This window comes from Trachinotus anak, unplaced genomic scaffold, assembly GCF_046630095.1.
Source record: "Trachinotus anak isolate AG129_WGS33_773 ecotype Australia unplaced genomic scaffold, CSIRO_AGI_Tana_v1 ptg000018l, whole genome shotgun sequence".
In the NCBI taxonomy this organism is placed as follows: Eukaryota; Metazoa; Chordata; class Actinopteri; order Carangiformes; family Carangidae; genus Trachinotus; species Trachinotus anak.
In genome coordinates, this window is record NW_027273869.1 from 20,138,973 (window position 1) to 20,161,229 (window position 22,257).

Sequence of the window (22,257 nt, forward strand, 5' to 3'; positions counted from 1 at the left end):
TCCCCACCTCTGCCCAGATGTGTTTCCCATCCAAAGTCCAAACAGATGACTCCACCATAGCCTGGTCCAGGTCTCTGAGATCCTGTTTTCTATTTAAAGACATGTCCTCACCTCGCACACCTGTTTGTTTGACCGCGGCCCCCCAGGATCACCGCGAGTAAAAAGGTCTAATGAAAAGTATCCGACAGTTCAAATAACCCAAAGACTCACACAGGCAGCATGTTGTTCCAGTGTAGGACCTGATGGGAACCTGGAGGTGACAGGATGCACAGTCTGTAAATATAGTCAGTAGATACAGTCAGTAGATACAGTGGATACAGTAGATACAGTCAGTGGATATTGAAAAGTTTTTTGAGATTTTCTCTTGGGCCATGAGCTGGAAAATGTGGGGAACCTCTGATCTAATAAATTCCTGTTGCATAAACAGAACCAGGGAAGAAGTTCTGCAGTTCTCGACGAGGTTCGTCTGAGCAACAAAAGCAGAATTCATGTCCACACTGATGAAGATGTTCAGACAGTGACTGAATCAACAGTGTTAAGTTGTTGTGGTTGTTGGTTTGCAGCTTCTAAATTATGTTTTAGAGACTTTTTTTGATGAGTGATGTTTATTCTGAACTTTGAGAGTAAAAGTGACAGATTTTTACTTCTATTGTTCAGATTTTGACTTTCAGCAGTAAAAGACTTCCTGGTTTTGAGGTCCTTGGTTCTGGAGCAGCAGCTGTTCATCAGCAGCTTCATCTGAAACACATCCTGCTCAGTGTCATCGTTTCATCTCTATCAGTGAAATCAGCTCCGGTCTGTCCGTCCACACCTTCCTTTCAACGAGAATCGCAGATTTCACCACCCAACCAAACGTCTCCACCTCAGCGTCAACATGCGGTCTCTTCTGGACCAGAGCTCCACCAATTATCAGCCATCTGCAGCGCCGTGGGCCAACCTCTGCTCCAATAATCACTCAGACGTTTACTCAGAGGCGCGTCGGGAGCCGAGCCGAGCGTCTGGAATGAAAACAGACGTCCTGAGAGAAAACCGTTCGGCCCGAGTGGCGGCAGCCACTGTTTCCACTTCCTGCTGCTGCGTGTCTGTTAGCATTCCTGCTCGTTCCTCTCTGCTAACATCTCCACACTCAGCTCATTAGTGGAGTCAGATTGTGTTGCATGTGGTGATGATGATGATGATAATGTGGTTTCAGGTCTCTGGAGGTTCACTTAGACTCAGATCTCTGGATGCAGCTTGGTTTGTGTTTGTGTGTTTGCTTGGAGACGGCGGCAGAAACACACAGATCGATACGTTACTGTCACTTTAAAGGGAAGCTCCACCCAAAATCTGTCATCTGTGCATCAAAACCAGGACTGAAGAGAGACTTCAAAGGTCTCAGGCCTCATTGATCAGTGATGACAACTGATTGTAAACCTGAGAGATTTCACTGTGGGAAAAACTGAAAAACTATTTCTTCATGATCCACTGTCCCTCTGAGGGATCAGGGCCTCGTCTCCAAAAACTACAGTAGTGATGAAATCCATCTGAGGAACCTGGTCCAGCATCGTCCGTGAGGACTCGCTGCAGGAGGAACCAAAAACAACAGGTTTTATTGTTTCTGTTCAGTTGCAGTCGTGAACATGATGTTCTTTGAAGCTCTGTGACTGACGACCATGTGGATGAATCTCTGTCTGTCTGAAATCTTCTCAACAGCAGCTCATCTGATCGACTTCAGACTCTCCAGGTGAGTCTCTGAGGAGCAGAGGAAGCTTCTCCTGGTCTGGATCCTTCAGTGTCAGAGGTTCAGGAGGTTTTGACCTGGAGCTGGATTCTCCACAGAGTCTCCTCCTCTCCTCAACAAACAGAGCAGCTGATCAGAACCAGTAAAAACACTGAACCAAGCTGACGCTGCACAGTCGTGAAGTCAACAACATAACACAGGTCAGTCAATGGTTTTAAGACACTTTAATGCTGAAATGTTGCACATTATAACTCTGGTGAGTGGGAGTGGAAGTGTGTGGCATCATGGGAACATTTACACTGAACAGTAAATCAGCTCGTGGTTGCAGAATATTTCCCTGTGAGGTTCGGTGGAGAGACGCTGTATCAGACCTCTGGACTGTGAGGAGCAGGATCTCAGTAACCGTGAGTTACTCTCCTCTGTTGGAGGCGGGAGAGGAGGAGGTGAAGAGGTGAAGTGAAGCGTGCTCCTGCTGCAGCAGGTCTGCTGGTATTGTTCGCTCCGTCTCATTGAGGGCCCGGTCCCTCTCTTTAAAACCACAAGTCTAAACACACTTAGCCCCGCGGCCGGCCACAAAAGCCCGCTGTTCACCTCTCCCTGACCAACATGCACCCGTCATGTTTAGAAAATAACCCTGCGGTCCAAAACACACAGCTGACTCCACCGCTGAAATAAATCTCAATTTCCCTCAGCCACTTTCTTCATTTAGCAGTTATGTAATGAATTAATCAGACTCTGCAGGACGATCCGGATCATCCAGCCCCTCACAGACATGGACGGACACGTGTCACTGATGTGTTAATGGGGGTAAAATGTGGAGTGACATCCTCTGGTTAAAAGGTCCCAGTGTGAGACGCACACACCATTATTCCTGGGCTCAGCACACCCACGTCACATTTAATGGGGCTGTCAGAGGAGGCCGAGGTGTGGTCACCAGCCAGTTTCCAAATAATTACCCTTCACAACAGAGACGTCATTGTGTCCAACTGTGGGGCTCAGAAACTAGGTGAACACACTCAGACCTACATTCAGTCCACACACCGTACGTCTGTGTCCTCCACTCTGATAGAAACCTGCTCAGTGGCTTCAGGCTCAGCTTCTACTGAACAGAGGAAACATCACAGCTGCTGCAGGAAATAAATCATCTACAGGCAGTGTTGAGACAAATAGAGACATATGAGCAGTGACGCAATAAAGACAAAAACAGACAAGGTTGGACAACAACAACAACAACAACAACAACAAGAGTGGAGGGACAACAGAAAATGAATTTTAACTTCTCCTGTGTTTTATCTGAAGTGTTGATCTCCATCAGAAGATATATTTGTGGTTTTAAGAACCAAAAACCATCTCAGTGTAGTTTTATTGGCTCAGTCAGCCAATCAGAAGAGAGGATCTGAGCCTATCTTCTGATTGGCTTACTGTTTTCTGAGTGATCCAATAAAAATACAGCAGATTTTAGGTAAACACTCAGAGAAACCAAATCCTGCAAGGTTGGATGTTGGGTCCAGGTGGGCGGCTCTTGGGGCGTAGTTAAGGCGGTGATTGCTTCATTGTGACATCACAAAGTTCCAGAAGTCCTGACGGCTGGTTTTAAGGCTCAGTGTCTGAATACAGGCTGTGTGCATTTCTCTGTGGACTGAGGCTTTGATACTTTCACAGTATTAATATAGAACCTAGACCTGCTTTATAATCACAAACACATGGACATCTACCTTTAGACTGTGTGGAGCTTTAAAAACCTTTAGACTGGATGGAGCTTGAAATCAATAGTTTCCAGCTTTTCTGTCATGTGGCAAATGGTTTTTATTTTTTATTATTTAAAAAAAAATTATTATTAAACATTATTTTATGTTTGTTTTCTTACTTAAATACTGTTTTATGTTTTATTGCACCATCATGTGTTTTATGACTTTATGAAGCATCATATTTCATCCACAGATACACAAATTCATGTCTCCAGTGAAAAAGCAGAGAAGCTTCAGAAACTTCAGAGACTCTGAGGCTGATTGGTTGGTTGGATGATTAACTCCTCACCTGGTTGCTGTTGTTGCTGATCAGCTTCCTGATGTTCTGATTGGTCGGTTGGACTGTGCCTCCACCTCAGTGGCTCTTTATTTGCTTTGGTTTTAGCAGCACTCAGATGAAGGTGAAGACCTGCAGCTGAAAGCTCAGCAGCAGAGATGCCATTCAAACTGAAACATTAAGAAATTAAGCTGAGTGTTGGTGTTTGTCAGTGGGACCCACACACACGTCGGTCAGTGTTCAGTGATCTCTCAGAGCAGACAGAGGCTGACCTCCGCTCCATCTTCCACCCAGACCAGTTTCCAACAGGAAATACCTCCACATGGTCCACCTACCTCAGAGACAAAGAGCAGACAGCTGCAGACAGATGTGAACCTCTGAGTCACTGCAGCGCTAAGCTCCACACATTATTCACTTTAAACAAACTGAGAGTCACAGAGAAAAAAGCAGTCAGTGTCATAACTCACAATATGAAAACTAATGTGGTGCAGCACTGAGAAATCCTGCAGGTTAAGGCTTCTGTAACAGATCAGAGCCACACATGCAGCAGGTCTGTCTGTTACACTGCCGGACAGAACGAGCACAACCTCTGCTCATATCGTCTGAACACACTGTGGTGAGAGCTACATTAAAAAATCAACTCAGCAGCTGTGACCAGCTCCAGCTCTGATCACCAGAGAAACAATGATGGAGCAGGAGGAGCAGCAGGGTTCATCCTCTGGAGAACAGCTCCTCACTGCAGGTTAGTGGGATGTTTGTGTTGGACTGACTGACACTGACACTGTTGTACGTTTCACATCTGCACTCACTCCTCTGACTGGAAATGGATCAAAAACTCTTTGACCTCCCTCCTGATGAAGAATCATCACCTTCATCGGTGACTTTCAGTTTCCTGTGCTGACATCATGGAAAGGGGAGCCTCTGGTTGGTTGTTGATGTCTGAGACTGTGATTCGTCAGCAGCGTTCCTCAGGGAGGTCCAGTCGTCCTCTCAGGGCTGAGTAATACACCGACACTCAGAACGAAGAACCGCCGGGGTTTCTGGGAAAAATGAACTGTTAGAGTTTCAGGGAAAAACCTCAACAATATAAAGTCCAACAAGCGCAGATCTACAGGTCGACTGTGTGAACACAAACACTGACGTCACAAAAACAAAGAGGACAACAGTAATAAATACAATACACTGCAGTAAAAACACAAAGAAAATAAAGTACAATGAAATAGTGAATAAACTTTAAGAAAATGTAAGTCAGTAGAAATGGAAACAAAAATAAACAATAAAAATAAATGAAATGACATAAATAAAAGTTTTAAAAAAATACTCAAAGAACACAAAGTAAAAAGTAAATATAAATGTGATTAAAATTGAAATACAAAATCTAAAAAATAAATTAAATCAATGTAACTATAAATAAATAAATATAATCTCAAGGTAGAAAAAAATTACAAAATAAAGACACAATAAAACCAGTATAGGCCCATCGTGTGTATGTTGTAAAACATAATGTAAATGTAAATAAATACACAATAAAAAATGTGATTAAACAGATGTGTAATATCCAAAGAAAAGAAGAAAAAATATGAATAAATATTAAATTGGAAATAAAATTAAAATGTAAGAAATAAATTGCAACAAGAAAACATGGTAAATAAGGTAGAAAAACTAAATTAAATTAAAAAAAAGTGCAACAAAAAGCTGGTTGGTGGGTGATCCATAAAAAATATAAAATGAATAAAATAAAAAATAGATAAAATAACAGAATATTATATGTATTATATATATGTATGTATGTATAGTTATATGTAGTGTGTGTTCTCCCGCCTGTTTCTGGCTCTGTTTGGCTGTAGAGCCCCCCCCCCCCAGACGACTTCCAGAAGTTTCCGTGTCCCTCCCGACCTCTCAGCCAAACGTCCTCTGGTCTCCGTCAGCCTCCTCTCGTCTCACCTGGCCCACCGGCGACGCTGCAGCCGGCCCCCCACCCGTCACCGTGGAGACGGACAGGTCCTCCACGCTGTATTTATCCAGTTCAGGTGGAAGAAAAAAAACCTGCACTTCCAAAATAATCAGCCTCCAAATATTTGTACAAGTTAGAGCAACATAATCAGTCAGAGAGCTGCGAGCGTTTCCTGTTCATCAGAAAGACTTTTATAAGACACCCCCCCCCCCCCCCCCCCCCCCCCACCCAGCACGCAGCAACATACACACAGATGTATTTACTGTGATGTTTTATGCTACTTCCTGTCGCTGCAAAAATCAAACCGACAGAAAACTGGTTCTGTTGGTGGCGGGAAAAAAAAGGGAAGGATGCAGAATCTGATTGGTTGAGGTTAGGTTGTGATAATCTGAGGGTTCATCCAATCATCTGCCAAGTACTGAAAGCTCCCGCCCTTTTCCAAACTGTTTCCAGCGAAGTCCTCACAGACGTTCTGAGGAACAAACCATCAGATCAGTTTCATTTTTGTCCAGAAACCAGGTCACAACCATCAAATCTTCTTTCTGTGGAAGAGAGAACCGATAAGATCAGATTCCTGATCAGACTCACTGGGTAAAGTGTAAAGTGATGCTGAAGAGTTAATACTTCTTGACAGCCTGGGGATGGGGGGCCTTTTACCTGTCTGTGCTCTGGGGCCCATACTCTAAGAATTAAATAAAGGAATTACATTTATTTAATTATGTGGTACTGTACTGTGGTGTTGACCCAACCCACCCCTAAAAAAATAAGACAAAATGAAGGGATTTCTGGCCCCAAACATCCTTATAATTTGCTGTGTGTTTTCAGAGGTAAATTAAAGTTTCTTGTTTTATGGAGAAATCTCTGCAGTTCGTAGTGTCCTCCATCAGGGGGCGGTGTGCAGAGGTGAGGCCGAGCTTTCTGGGCCTTCAGATGAAATTACATAATTCTTGGAAAGTTTTGTTCAGTGGTGGTGTGGAAAAATTAATTGAGGCTCCCTCAGCGTGCAGTTATTTTAAGACGTGCTCAATCAGAGGCGAGGTATTTTCTCTGAGTGATACAAACACTCGGCAGCCTCCTCCATCACAGACTGACTGCATTTTTCCCTCTGGAGACTGAATACACTGAACTGTTCAGGAGGAAATGTTTCAAAATCTTTTCAAGGACTCCAGAAAATAAAATAAGTGAGGTCTCGTCTGCCAGACTGTCAGATTTTACAGTCCACTGGAAGTTTTTCAGGATAAAATACACCCTCTCTGTTCTGAGTTAATGCTCTGAAATGAACAGAGGGAGTAAATAAAAATCATACCCACACTGTAGGTGGAGGAGGCAGCTCTTTCCTTTACAACATGTACAACATGTGTAACAGCCTGTGTTTAACTTCTGAAGGCGGTGACATAAAAATGTCTCTCAGGCGCCGCAGCCGCTGCTTTGAACACCTGAACGATGACAATCAGACGCACGCTGCACTTCCTCACACACCCCCGTCTTTACTTTTCTCATGTGGGAAGTTCATCAAAATCAGCAGCAGCAGCAGCAAAAACTCAAGTTCTGTAAAATCAGCTGCAGACGTTCGATCTGATGTCACAGAAACAAGAGGAGACATCAGAGCCACTGATCCTGGACCAGCTGCAGTCCACCGGCACAATGCAACCACGCAGTGCAACAGCAGCAGCATAGCAACAATGCAAACAGAACAATAATATAGAAACAGGTAGTAATAGTAAAGACAACGATGCTAGAGGGGCTTTTACTCTTGTTTTGCGTATATTCACTGGTTGCTATGGTAACCGTTGTGCATATGAGTTGCTGAGGTTTTCAACCTGAATCTTTCCACAAAGTATCAGCTCACAGCGACGTTCGTCCAACATCAGGCTTCATGTTGGTTGAACTCTTGTTGACTCAGGCTTCAGTATCACAAACCTCTGAGCACAGCATCAATCACCTGGACACCTGACCTCCCCCTCTTCCTCCTCCTCCTCCTCTTCCTCCCCCTCCTGCAGTCTTACCGGAGGTCAGCGAGGAGGCACAGGCTCATGTCAGAGGTGTGGGCAGACGGTGGTGACAGACCACCAGGTCCAGGACCCCCTCTGTGAAACAGGAGCTGGAGAGGAAACCCAAAAAAGGAAGCTGGACACCTCTGTCCCTCCTCCACCTCCTCTTCCTCCTCTTCCTCTCTGAGCTGGCAGAGGACATTCATCACCCAGCTGTGGAGGTGTTACAGAGATGGGGCTTCAGGTCCTGGAGTTGCCCACAAAGAACAGTAGTTTTATAGTTTCATTTTCACTGATGTCTGTAAAGTTTGAGCTGTTTAAGTGAAACATCTAAAAACATCTAAAATGTTAAATGTAAATTTACAAACAATAAATAAAATCTTAGCATTAATACTAAAACTGACAACTAACCAGAGAGGATTGATGTGCAGGAAATGACCCAGCACTTAATGTCAGTAAGGTCAGAGAGGACATGTAGGTTTATCTGAGGCAACAGTGGTGCATCGTCAGCATAACATGGAAGTTTGCACTATTTATGTAAATTATAGATTTATAGATGGACAATAACACAGGATCCCTGAGGAACTCAACAGAAGAATCTGTTGGACCCCTGACAAACAAAACATCTAATACCAGATAACTGACTTGTTCAATAATCTTCTCGTCAACATCCAAACATCCAACAAAGTCCAGTTCCAACAATGTACAATTTATGCTCCTTGCACTTTACCTTATTTAGCATCAAAGCCGTGACCGTATTAATATGATTGATTTATTCCCGGAGTTGTGAATAGAAACATACACATCAAACAGTAAATGAGCTCAGACACAGATGATCAGAGCTGCACAGGTTGTAAATCAGACCTCAGATCAGTCTGCAGCGGAGACACTGACTTCACGTAAATGAAGGTGGATCTGCTCCAGCTCAGACGTTCCCTCCTCCACCTCTGCTGTGAAGCAAACGTTGACCCACAGCGAGGCACCCACAGACACACAAAACATGTATTACAGCATGCGGGGGAAATTCTGGGCCGGGATTAGTTGGAGGGGCGGACAGGTATGGGACGTGTGATGCGTTCAGACCACACAGAGCCGTCCTGCTCACTTCACATCGCTGCAGTTTCCTCTTGTAAATATTTGGTGCTGTCGGTGTCTGCCGGCTGCAGCTGGTGTGTGTGTACGTGCACACACTGGCGTGGAAGGCGAAGCCTCGGGGCGAGCTTTAATTACACTGTTACCAGTAAAGAGGATTGCTTTCATGTGGTGCATACCTGTGTGCAGGTATTTCTGCTGCAGGGGCTGGGGGGGGTCTGAATGAGCTCCTTCAGCTTCATAACTTCTGTTCTGCTTGTAATGAAGAAATCGGATCAGACGCTGTGTGTTTGCATTAATGTGACTCTGGTGTCGTGTGTTCGCTGCTTACAGTCACACAGGGGCTGGTTTGGTAAATCAGGCTGTTGTCTGAGGAACACAATGCTTCATTCTGCATGCTGAGTAAATATATATCAACATGTTTATTACTGAACATGAAACAGCTGGAAGTTGAAGTGGAGGCTGAAACAATGAGAAGCTAAAGTTAAAGCTTTTTAAAAAACTGACTTGAGACTTAATTATTTCCGAGGTGAAACTAGTCAAAGTGTAGGTGATGATCTGAGCTGTGAGTGAAGCACTGAACGAAGTCGGAGCCAGTTCAGTGTCTAATCTGAGAGATTTTGCGTGAAATAAGATTTTTTTAAACCTTTGCTGAAGGAAAGAGAAAATCTACACTGTTAAAACGAAAAGGTTTAGAAACCTCAAAGTGTGAAGGGAACAAACTTTTATGAAAGTTCAACAGCCAAACTTAATTTAAAGTTTCTCCAACTGTTGACATCCAGAGGTTCAGCTGAACACTGACGTTTTAATTTTAAATCATTTAAATCTTTGTTCTCGTCCACGTCTTTTTCTTCACTGCATTTGTTCGCACGCGGCTGAATCAGTCTGCACGTCACTGCCACCTGCTGCCGGTCAGAGGAGCAGTCTGACACCAGTCCCTGCTTACAGCTGCTGAAGATGATGCTGATGCTCCGAACAGCTTTTTACCAAATACCAAAAAACATAAGAACTGTGACTGTAAATAAAGGTGGGCGGAGCCTCCGTGACATCACCCACAGGTTTCTGAAGCTCAGAGTGAGCTGCTCCACCGTCGCCATCTTGGCAGTGCCTGACTCTGCCCCTAACTCCCAGCTAATCCAAATATGGTCAAAGAGGTGGAGCCTGTGTGGAGCTGGGTTACACTTCTCAGCTTCACTGTCATTGTGAAACCAGAGCTGCAGCATCGTGTTTGAAGGTTAATGCAGATTTAAAATTTCAGTTTCCTGCTGTAAAAGTCAGTTTCTCCTCCTGCTGCCTGTCGATGCTGCGAGAGCTGAATTACGGAGGATAAGTGGAGGAAGACAGTGACTGACCACAGGCACACGGCCGCAGACCAAAATGACAGAGGTCATACAAAGCCTCCAAGTCAGGAAATAAAAGCTGCTGCTGCCAGACGCACACACACACACACACACACACACACACACACACGCGCCTGTATACACTAATTTACTCAGCTCTTTATGTGTTTTTCCAGCTTCACTTTGCTGAGGTCTCCCCTCTTTTATTGCTGTCACATTTAGAGCAACAATAGCCGCTGGTGTTCAGAGGCTGTGAGGCTGAAAAAGCTGCTGGACGCTAAAACCAGCTCAGAGAAGAAGAAGCTGAGGGAAGCGCTCGACCTCTGAGGAAACGTCAGAGTCCTGAACCTCACAGTCGAGTCCACACGAGTCGATGCAGAGTCTCTCCTGTTGTGTAAATGACAGAGAGGTGAGTCAGTCTCCACCCGTCACCCAGACGACAACACATAACACAATGACTCACACATGTACATTTATCTATAACTTCAACCTCCGGGGATTATGGGAGATGTACAGGGTGGAACTGAAGTGTCAGGTTTTCTTCTTCTGACGTCTGACATTGACTAAGAGCAGAGATTTCTCTGCTTGGACTGACGACAAGGTGGAACTGTTCCTGCTCGTGGCGTGGAAGGATACAACATGACTGATAAGAACCAATCAGGTGGTGATTGTGGGTGTCTGTGTCATCGTTTCTAAAAGTCTCAGCCTGGAGTTTTCAGACTCCGTCAAACTCTGCAGACGCCAAGTGTCAACATGGCCAAAGAGATGACTCTAAAAACTGAAACATATCAGTCCAGAGCCACTTTCTACTGAACGTCTGGTACTGATGAGTGTGAACAACAACGATGTTCACCAGTGAAAAAGGTCCTAAAGATCTGAAGAACCTGAGGATGTCAGAGTTAAGCCCCTTTCACACCGGTCAACAAACCCGCTGCAGTTTTCCCTCCCAGGTCAAACGACTCTGCAGCAGACGCAGGTATTTATCAGCTCCAGCTCCAATCAGCAGTGATGTAGCTTCAGAGCACAGACACTGTAAACACACCTGTCCCCTGCCCAGCACGGTGCTGCACCAGAAACACCACAGCTACACTGCAGCTGCAGCCCCGAAATAAGTTCTAAAAACACACAACCACTGACTGATGGGGGGGCCCAGAGGTTGATGCTTGGTTTGCAAAGCAGGTAAAAGCTCTGTTTCTCCCCTGCATCTGTGTGTGCGTGTGTGTGTGTGTGTGTGTGTATGGTCTACTTACTACAAATCTACAAATCATATGACTAAAGTTTTCTGGAAAAATAAAATTCTTCTTTCTTCCTCTTCTTCTTTTACAAACTTTCAAACGTCTGATCACATGATGACTCTTCACTTTCTCCAGTCGTGTATTTACCTGTGAGGTGACCTGACGTCATGAGGACACCTCCCTGCCACACTACAAAGAAAGTATAAACGGATTTCATTACATCCACTGTGTCCCAGTGTAACCCCCCACCCCCCACCCCCCGGTCTCTGTGGGATGTTCAGCTTTAATTGTCCTAAATATCATAAACAGTGAGCGTTAGCCTGCAGGATGTGTCAGCCTCCCTGTTATTATGCTCTGCTCAGCGGCTCAGCACCAAACAATGATGGTGATCAGTGAAACAAACGCTCCCCTGAACATCAAAGACTCTCACCTGACAGCTCAGCAATTACCTGAAGAGTCTCTGATTCAGGTTGATTCAGGGTGTGTCGGCTCTGCTTTGACGACAGGAGAAAAGACGTTTTCATGGAATCTGACATGCAGGTATGAGTCCAAGCTGATTATTACCTGCCCAGGTGAGGCTGCAGGGAGTTTATGTTTTCACTGCTGACTGACAAGAGAAAGGGTTGATCATATTTCAGCAGGTTAGCGAATAATAATAATAATAATATTAATGATTGTTCTGACAGATGTTGGCTGGATTTAGATTTTCTTCTTCAGTTTTCAGCCTGAACGATGACTCAGACACTGTGGGAACAATAATCACCAGATTACTGTGATTCATGGATTTACAACACGTGGTGTGAAGTCCAGGTCTCACTGTCCTGGTGAGAGAACACATCCACGTTTAGTTTTAAAACTGAAACGATCCCTTTCCTCACTAACACAACTGAAAACACATCACAGCACCTTTCACCTATACTGAGCATGTGCAAGCTGGTGACAACAGGAAGCAGATTTTCTCCTCTGCAGTTGATTCGTTACAGTAAAACCTCTGAAGGAGGAACAATTGTAGAGTTAAAATACAGAGTTTGACTGAACAACAGCTGCTGCGAAGACAAGGTCAGTAACACTTTCATTCATTCTCCATGTTGTTTTACCAGGCTGATAAGAGCCAATCAGGAGCCACCGTGGGCGTCTATGTCATCATTTCCAAAGGTCTCTGTTTGTGTCCGTCAAGACTACAACACAACCTGGAGTTTTAGACTCTGAGCCTCTCTCCTTATTGGCTGATCCAATGAAATACAGCAGATTTCAGGCAAGGTTGGATGGTGGGTCCAGGTGGGTGGGGCCTGGGGCATGGCTGAGAGCTTTGTTGTGACATCACAAAGTTCCAGAAGTCCTGACGGCTGGTTTTAAGGCTCAGTGTCTGAATACAGGCTGTGTGCATTTCTCTGTGGACTGAGGCTTTGATACTTTCACAGTATTAATCTAGAACCTAGACCTGCTTTATAATCACAAACACATGGACATCTACCTTTAGACTGTGTGGAGCTTTAAAACAGGAAGAGAAATGCCAAATATTCAATACCACAGATTCCAGTGTCCAGTGTACCTGGCCTCCCTGCTGTTCCAGTGCTCGGGATTTGCGGTGATTCAGAGAGTATGAGGCCCGCCATGGGGGCAGGAAGTGGAGCTGGAGCCAATGGAGTGCTGATTTACAGGCTGATGAGTCGTGGAGCCTTCTCCAGGACTGAAAGCTCTCCAAGACCGGGAAGGATTCGTTTCTTTCAGGAGGACTCTCTATAATTAGGCCTACATCTGTACTCTGGCTGCTCAGCCTGCTGGGAGAGGTAATTTACTGATGTGTGTGTGCTGGTATAAATTCTTGGTGATGGAGCCAGCAGTGGAGATACCAGGGAAAAAAGCTGATTTTCAGCTGTGAGGAGAAATAAGAAGCTTTTATTTTGGTGTTTTTAATAATCACCCTGGGATTTAAAGCTCAATCATAACTATCATCATATTAAAGGGGCATTAATACAAACTGTGGCTGTAACTGTGTTAGCAAACAGCTGCCTGCTTTCATATCCAGCTCACACACAACAACACGATCATCCCACCAGAGGAGAGTTCAGCTCCCAGACCCAAAGCAAACAGGCTCCGGATCAGGTTCTGGATTATTAGCTTCAGGCTGTTTTGTTGCCCAAAGCCTCAAACTCAGGTCGAGTCAGGGTTTGGTCATTTTAAAATGTCATTTATTATGAAAGTCACTCTATTTTTTTTATATCTGCATCTCTGAGTGTGATGTGCACAGTGAGACAGAGAATATTCACACTGAATAACTTGTTTCTGCAGAATCACACGTTAACATTCAACATTTTTATATTTTGTATATAGATACATATTTATTTATTTGATTTCCTCTGTTTTGTTTGTTTTTAATGTATCGTACTTGTTGCATTATTTTGAGCCACTGCAACAGACTGATGTCCACTGTACAGTGTAAAGTCTGAATGACTATAAAAGTCTATTCATCCTAACACAGGGATTAAATTAGCTTCAAGGACAAACCTGTATATACATTTACACAGCTGTGCACAGGCTTCAGATACTCACAGCACAGTGAGGATGATGATGAATTTCAGTTCGATCTCCCTGATGATGGATATGAATCTGTACATCTCATCCAGTGCTGTGTGACAGAGCTTTAGCAGTGGCCGTTCTGAATGAGATTAATTAGACACACTTCTATTAATTCAGGTAGATGTTCTTTTGCATCTCAGGCAGGATACAGCTGCTCCACCCAACAGGTAAAAGGAGGTGTGAAAAACAAGCCCACAGGTCGTTTGCTTAGTCGACTGTAAATAAAGATGGACGGAGTCTCTGTGACGTCACCCACAGGCTCCTGAGGCTCAGAGCGAGCAGCTTTGGCCACGCCCTCAATTATACATAACCTTGAGCCTTAATGAAATGTGAACAGGTGAAAAATCAGCCCCGCACAGTTGTCCTGAAGGAGGAAAGGACATATAGTTACGATTTTCTTGTCAGACGACCTCTAGTGGCCACAGAGATCATGACAGGAGCAAAGGAGGAAGTCAGGTGAGGTCAGGTGACGTGGTTTATACCATGACAACCAAGGTCCAGGACGCCGCCCACCATTGAAACACTCCTGTGGGTCGGATCTATAATCTATTAAAGAAGCACAGCATTTCTAATTTTTCTGATACAACTGATTGATCATAATCAGTCATTTTTTTGTTTCCTCCTCTGACTAAATATTTGAAAGGTTACTGTCACACCTGCAACCTGGGAAAGTGTGTTTTCTGTGCAAAGATCAGGTCCTGAGTGTTCAGCAGCCAGAGAACAGCCATCTTTAATAAATCCACCAATCAGAAGGTCCCCGCCGCTCTGCCAGAAGCTCTCCCTCATAATAAGAGTCTGACTGTGAAGCCTCTTTGAAATCAAACTGCAACAATTTGCTTATTAACACTGATCCCAAATCAAACGTTGCAGATGCAGCACAGACTCCAGCCGTGGCTGATTGTTGTGAATTATAGCTTATGGATGTGGATTGTGTGTACGGTGTCTGTGTGGTCTGTGACTCCTCCTGTTGTCAGACTATTGTTACCACTGAAACTGGATCACCAGGTCTCTGTGAGTGTGTTTGCCTTGGACTAGTTCTCATGAATATTTAAGCCTCTTACTGGTTCGCTGCCTCAGCTTGATTCATTCACTGTTTGAGAAAGTGGTGAAGTCATGACGAGGGTTTAGACATGAGAAATAAAAAAACAGGTGAACGAAGGAGATGAAGGTGTTTACGGAGCAGTCTGGGAAAGATGAAAATAAAAAAGTAAAATAAAATTATGAGACACTGAGTCCAAACTGTCATTTTACCTTTATTAGATGGTGATTCTGTAAGAGGCAGAAAGGAATCATGGGAAAAGAGATAAACAGGGTACAACAGCCACAAAGGCCTCCAGCCAGAATCAGAACAGGGATGTTGTGGTTAAATGGTGAGAACTCAACGGGCTGTGTGATGACGAAATGCATCATGTGATGATGGAAAAACATGCACCTTATTATGACCTATAATTCATTTTGTTGTGTCGCAAATCAAACTCGACCCAGAACAGAGTCATTCAAACAAAAGGAGAGAAGCCAGATCTGCTGTTAATATAGAACCTGGACCTGTTTCATAATCAAAAACACATGGACATCTACCTTCAGACTGGATGGAGCTTTAAACATATAATAAAATATAAAATATTAATGCATAAAATATAGTTAAATAGAGAACAATTTTAAAATGTGAATAATCATATTTTACAACGCTCTTTAACACAGTGAATCAAAGCCTCAGTCCACAGAGAAATGCACACAGCCTGTATTCAGAAACTGAGCCTTAAAACCAGCCATCAGGACTTCTGGAACTTTGTGAAGTCACAAATAAGCCCCTCCCACCTGGACCCACCATCCAACATTGCAGGATTTGGTTTCTCTGAGTGTTTACCTGAAATCTGCTCTATTTTTATTGGCCCACTCAGAAAACAGTCTCTGTGTCTGTCCTGCAGGAGCTGCTCATTGATGACTTTCACCTCCAGAATAAAACCAGAAGTCAGACTGGAGGTTGAAACGTGCTCCTCCAGGTTGCACATAGGCAAACGTGCACAGGCTGTTTCTGTCAAAGGGTGTTCAAACCTCTGATCCAACAGACGCTGGATCAGCCAATCAGCTTGTATCACTCTGGTATGTTGGGACCTGGGGACGTGCATGTTGCGCCCTGCAGAGATGTTCACGTGTGTCCTCATAGAAGCTCGATCCAGAGAAAGTGATGTGAAACTGATCACTGGTGTGAAACAGACGGGCTCTGTGCAGACACAGAAAATGGTGCCAGTCAACAGTTTTCACTGAGAGTGTATAGACTGAGAGTTTGGATCCTGCTGTCAGGATTTCTCTGCATCATCCTGTTGGCCTGCGGTGCTCGTCCTGACACTGAGGGATGTGTGGAAACTCCCGCTGAGCTGCAGCACAGACTGAATTTCATCCGTCTAAAAACAGCTCTGTGTTTGGACACAAATAGACTCAGATACATCCCCAAAGAAAATATTGATAAAGTCCCTCATGAGACGTTTACACTTCATCAGATGAGTCAGGGTGAATTCCCCCGACCACAGTCAGATCCGCCCTGTCCTGTCAGCTGCTCCCTCAGCTCAGTCTCATCTCTGAGGGACGATCGAGGCAGCGTCCGCCCTCGTCTCAGCAGGCTCTGAATCACTGAAGCTTTATTAATAAGACCTGTAAAAACAAACTGAGTGTTGTGTTTGGTGCAGAGCTTTGCTTCAGTTTAATAAGGTTTTAACAGCACAGCAGAAAAACACTGAGGCATCAGATTTAGAGGAAAAGGAAGAAGCGGAGCAGATGATGCCTTTAAACTGAAGGTGTTTTCACATGAACCACAGATTATTGTGGTGGATCTCGTGTCTCCAGAGGTAAATTAAGGATTAATAGTTTATTTGAAGAGGTTAATATTGTCACAGTGAGCCTCAGTCAGTCCACTCTCTGCTCCGTCATCGTCCTTCATCACAGACCTCACTCAGAAAAACATCATCATCCAAACAAAACAATGTCATTTTAATAAGATTTGATGTGTGTCATCCTTTCAGCAGGAAGCAGCTCAGGCAATAATCAAGCAGCCCCTCCCACCCCCACCCCTCCACCCGACCGTCCTCTCAGATCCACATCACATCTGTGCAGCTCTGACACAGCTGATGAACTTGGACAGATGTTGAGAAGAAGACAGAGGTGAATCTCAGCGTCGGGGTGAGACTGTGCAGATTTCACTTCCTTTAACCTGCTGTTCATGTAGATGAACAGCAGATCCCTGATTTAACCAAATGCACATTTTTCAGAACTCAGATGTTCCCTCTCAAAAGTTTCCAACTTTACAATCGTCTTGAACGCAGCACATAAATCATTGTGCATGGTGATTGACAAATTCACTCCCAGCCAATCACATCACTGGTCTCATCACCACTGAAAGAGAAAATCCTGCCTGGCTGATGTTTTCAGATCAGTTGATGGAAGAAGATGAAGCTACTGTTGTTTCTGACTGTGGATCTGCAGCCGCGCCCCCAGCACATGTTTGGCAGGTCCAGTGTTTCCTGTAGCTGCGTTCAGGGTCTCGTCCTCCAGAGGCTGCGTCTGAAAACTGACTCTGTCAGTGAGACCGGACCGTCCTCCTTCAAATGCAGGCATCAGAAGTGTGGGACAGATGAAATTTGACCTGATGGTGGCGCTGGAGGAAAAGTCATCAGGGTTCATCCTGAGGGGAACATGAACATCTGTGTCAGGTGGTTTACAGATGTTTCCGTCTGAATAATCTACAGCTGTTTGTGTCTCAGGTGGATCCAGAAAACTAGTCCAGATCATGTCCTCATCTGGACCACGGTCTGTCTGACCACACACACACACACACACACGCACACACACACACACACACACACACACACACACACACTCTCACACACACACACACACACACACTCTCACACACACACACACACACACACACACACTGGGCTGGTGTGTGTGTGCAGGCCTCTCTGTATAAAATAGAGCCTCTTTCATACCTGTAGCATAAATAAATCCTCCCCAGCAGAACCAACACATTTACATGGACAAACTGCTAAAGTGGAAAAGACCTGCAGCTAAATTTAGAATCTCACTGTAAATATTATTGACAGTGATGGACCAGTCATTTTTATTCATTGTGTTTCAGCTCCAGCTCCGTCCACGATGGATTTTCTCCGACTTGTTTTCTTCTGGCTTTTCCAGCTGTGGAGCTACAGATGTGAACTTTGTCCTGATGTTGGCGCTGCAGGAAACATCATGAGGAGCAGGATGGAGAAAGTCATGAAGGTTGGTGTAAAGTGCTGAAACGTCCTCAGAACCACGACCTGGGATCAGTAGATTGGTCTGAGTAGTGGAAGGTGATCCTGGTTTCTGTTGGAATCTGAACTGATTTGTTCCTAAAGTCTTCAAACGTTCATATGAACTGATTTCAGCAGCTGGTGGTGGTGCAGCAGTTCTTCTTCTTCTGGTTTTTTTTTTTTGGCAGCTGGCAAACAGCTTTTTGGTTCACTACCTCCACCTTGTGGTTCATGTTCTTTATCTGCAAACAGATTTGTTCATCATTCATGCACAGCGCTGACTTCAAGATGCATAAAACACATTTTACATATTAAACTTGTTTAATTTTCCTCTCCCTCCATGATGCCACCTGATGCTCTGCACACTTCATGTCCTGCAGTGGAACAACAGGAGACTTTCCTCTGCTGCTCCTGTGTTTGGTCAATCTGTGGAGTCGGACATCCAGCACATGTGGAGGCCTTTTGGAAAACGCTGAAACGTTCCCATGATATTTATGCTTGGAAGGTTTGAGTCCTTCAGAGTCTGGAATATTTTAAAAGTGAACGGAGCCTAAACCTTTTGGCTCGGAGCCACAGCTGGAATATGGAGCGGGAACACAGAGAGCTGAATGATGAATGATGATCTGCGGATCAATCAATGGCTCTGATACCAGGAAAGGGATTTATATGCTCTCCTGGCACTGGCGCCCCGGTGAAGGATTAGGACTTATCCTTAAATTACACATTCCATTATTTCACTGCTTAGATAACATTCTTCACAGGAGCGGTCTGCAGCTTCACAGCACAACAACACGGACCTGACGGCTGCTGGAGACGCTTCAGTCCCAGCTCCAGACCTTCAGAAAACCAGGATCTGCAGCGGAATACAGACCACGTTATGTTCCTGTTCAAATGTTGCACAACTTACAAATCGTGCTCCATCAAACTGAATCACATTCACTTAAGAGCCAAAAGTATGTGGACAACATGTCCACCTGCCCGGGTCACTCCTGAAACCTGAGAAGTTTCCAGGTTCCTGCTCTGCGTCTTTGATCCCAGTCGTATGACAGAGCTGCTGGAAACATCCTGAGACCCTTAGAAACCAAACGGTGCCAGGAGCTAAACTCAGGACCTTTAATCCCTCTTTGTGTTTCCACTGGGTCTAAACAGCCTTTAGGAATCATGCCCATTAGTCTGATGATGGATTTAAAAAATGACAGCAACATTTGAGACTGATTTTTGTTGTGACTTCCTGAACAGGGAGACAGGAGGAGGAGGGAAGAGACGGAGACTCCAGATCACATCACCTGCAGAGTCTTTTCACATTTCTGCTTTGGTTCATGATCACAATGAAAGAGTTTTATTATCTAGTGTTTGACTAATCGAACACCATCAGTGGTTTCAGAGGCATCAGAGGTACAACACCGAGACAGGAACAGAGGCTGAGGAACCACATCTAGACCTCGGACCCTCTCATCAAAGTGCATCGAAGGTGTCTGAGCTCCTCAAAGTTTCAGCTCAGATCTCCTCTGTCTTTAAGTCCAAGTCTCGCTGCCGACGTCCAAACTGCTTCAGGAAACAATGTCAGCATCCGAGCTGTTCAGTGACGTAGGTTTCTGTTGCTGAGCAGCAGCACACAGGCCCTGGGGCCCCTGCTCGGTCCCTGCACCAGTCTGTGCACAAACGTCCATAATTATGTGATTGTGACTGTTGTGTGAACCTCAGCCTTCCTCTAAGATCCACAGTTATGTCCATGGATGAATTCCTGAAAGGGCCCATCAGGAACTGGCCCAGGGGCCCAAGGAGTCAGGGGGGCCAGGTGACATGTCTTGACTGAAAGTCCACAAAGGGAACATTTCAGACGAAGACATCTCATCAAGGTCTATCTGACTCCTGTCACTCCGGTCACTTCAGCCTCTCTGAGTCATTAGAGTTGAGAGTTTAAATCACGCTGTCTCCCTCCTTCAGCTTCGTGCTGCTTGTTGTCGGTGTTTGTTCCTGTTTTATGAGCTGTTGGCTCCTCGAAACAATTTGTTTTTCAGAAGAGGCGTGGCAGCGTCTCGGCTTCTCTTTTATGACCCTGAGGAAAGTAATTGACTTCAAATGTTTTGTCTACTTAGCGCTTAAGAATACAGCTATGATGACATGACAACCCACAGGATGGCAAGACATGAGAAACCACAGAGCTGCTCCGTGTCATGAAATGTACAGTCTTCTTATTGCATGGAAAACATCAATGATTCAGGGTGTGAATGATTGTTCCTGTAGATGTTCAATGTTGCAGACGGACTTTAAGAGACATTATGCGTCAGTTATGCATTAGTTGTGTCCCCAGAGGTCAGGAGTCTTTATTTAGATGATGAAAATAAAACATGAGGATGTGAAGTCAGCTGTGAGACAACAGGGTGTCTGTTTGATTCCAGCAGATTCTCCACCTGTGACCTGTGCTCACTGTCACTGAACAAATAAATCCTCCAAGGCCACATTATCAGATACTGAGTAAAAGATTCGACCAAGTCACAATAATTTTCAAATATTTTTCAGTTATTCTCTGCTTGAATTTTCAATTTCACCAACTGTCTTTTTGTTTCGATTACCTGCTCTGACTCCGCCCCCTTTCTCTTGAAATTATGAGAAACTTACAATTATGAGATAATATCTCAAAGTTATAACATTTTTTTATGTCATCTATTTTGTTTCTTTTCCTGGGATGACGTCCATATATGTGATATTTATGTGCTTTAAGTTTCTCTTTGTGCTCTGACTTTTATTCATTTGGTTTATTTTGTCCCCACTGACTTTAAAATGTGGGTCCCTGGTGCTGTGCACTAGAAACTGTACGATTTTAACTTTACAAAAACAAACTATCGGAAAAAACCTATAAACAGACACTGTGGTTTGTAATCCTGTTGACCACAAACAGAGTCAGGACTCACACAGTCATGGCAGTGGTCCAGGACCAGCCCAGCAGACCGGGAGCTCTGGGAATTTGGAAGGAGTTTCCCAGTGAAATGCGTCAGCTGGTGGGCCGGAGAGGACGCACCCTTCTGCAGCGACGGTTGCATCACGGCTGCTGTCAGCCGCAACATCAAACAAGTCGCTGTCTGCATCCCTGCTGAAGGCGTGGGCGCCGGCCGGCGGCCTGCACTGCATGACACATCCAAAATATCCACTCATACACATTCCAGCTCCGGAAATAACATGATGCTCGCCACACGGGGCTCCGGAGCCCACAAACCAAACAAAGCTTTTACATTTTTACATTTCTTACGCATTGTTTGAGCCGAGAGGAAAGAGTGAAAGGGTCAAGCTGCAGACATGGCCGCTGTATATTTAGACCAGAGCACATTAAAAATAGATGCATGGCCTACAGTGACTAAAACTCAAACACACTAAAATACATGCTCCTGCGTCAGTGGCAGTGGAAGCCCTGCAGCTACAGAGGCCCACACAGGAAAGCGTCATCGTGTTCACGTGTGTCTGTAATCCCCATCAAAAACACAATGTGAGGGAAGCGCTGCTCTTTCCCACCAGCAGCCATGTGGTGCTGGGATACCTGGCTGCAGCAGCTCTGCAGGAGTCAAGCAGCTCGGAGAAAGACATGCGACCGCAAGGTAATGGGCATTCCTCTGAGCTGAGCGCAGAGCCCAGCTTTGAAGAGGCTCAAACCACAACAGAGAAGACCTCAGGGCCTGATCCAATCAGGCCTTCATGGGGGTAAAACAACCCAGATTCCCCTGCAGAGAGCACAAAAACACCTCCTGAACAGCTCAGGCTGATTATCCAGCCCGCTGCCGGAAATTCACGAAGCACACAGGAACTAAATGCAAATGAATTCACCATTTCTGCATTTTCAGCAGTTTGCTGCATGGGTACTTTCTCAGTGCTCTGCTCTTTAAAAACCTCGTCCACTCGTCGTTCAGGACGACGACGTCAAATCAGATCTAAATTTAGTTTTTGTATGTGACGCGACACCGAGCGACTCCTCCGTGCTCGGCCTCTGAGAGCTGCAGCCTCAGTGATTTATTCCATCAGACAGCTGCGTATGAGTTCAC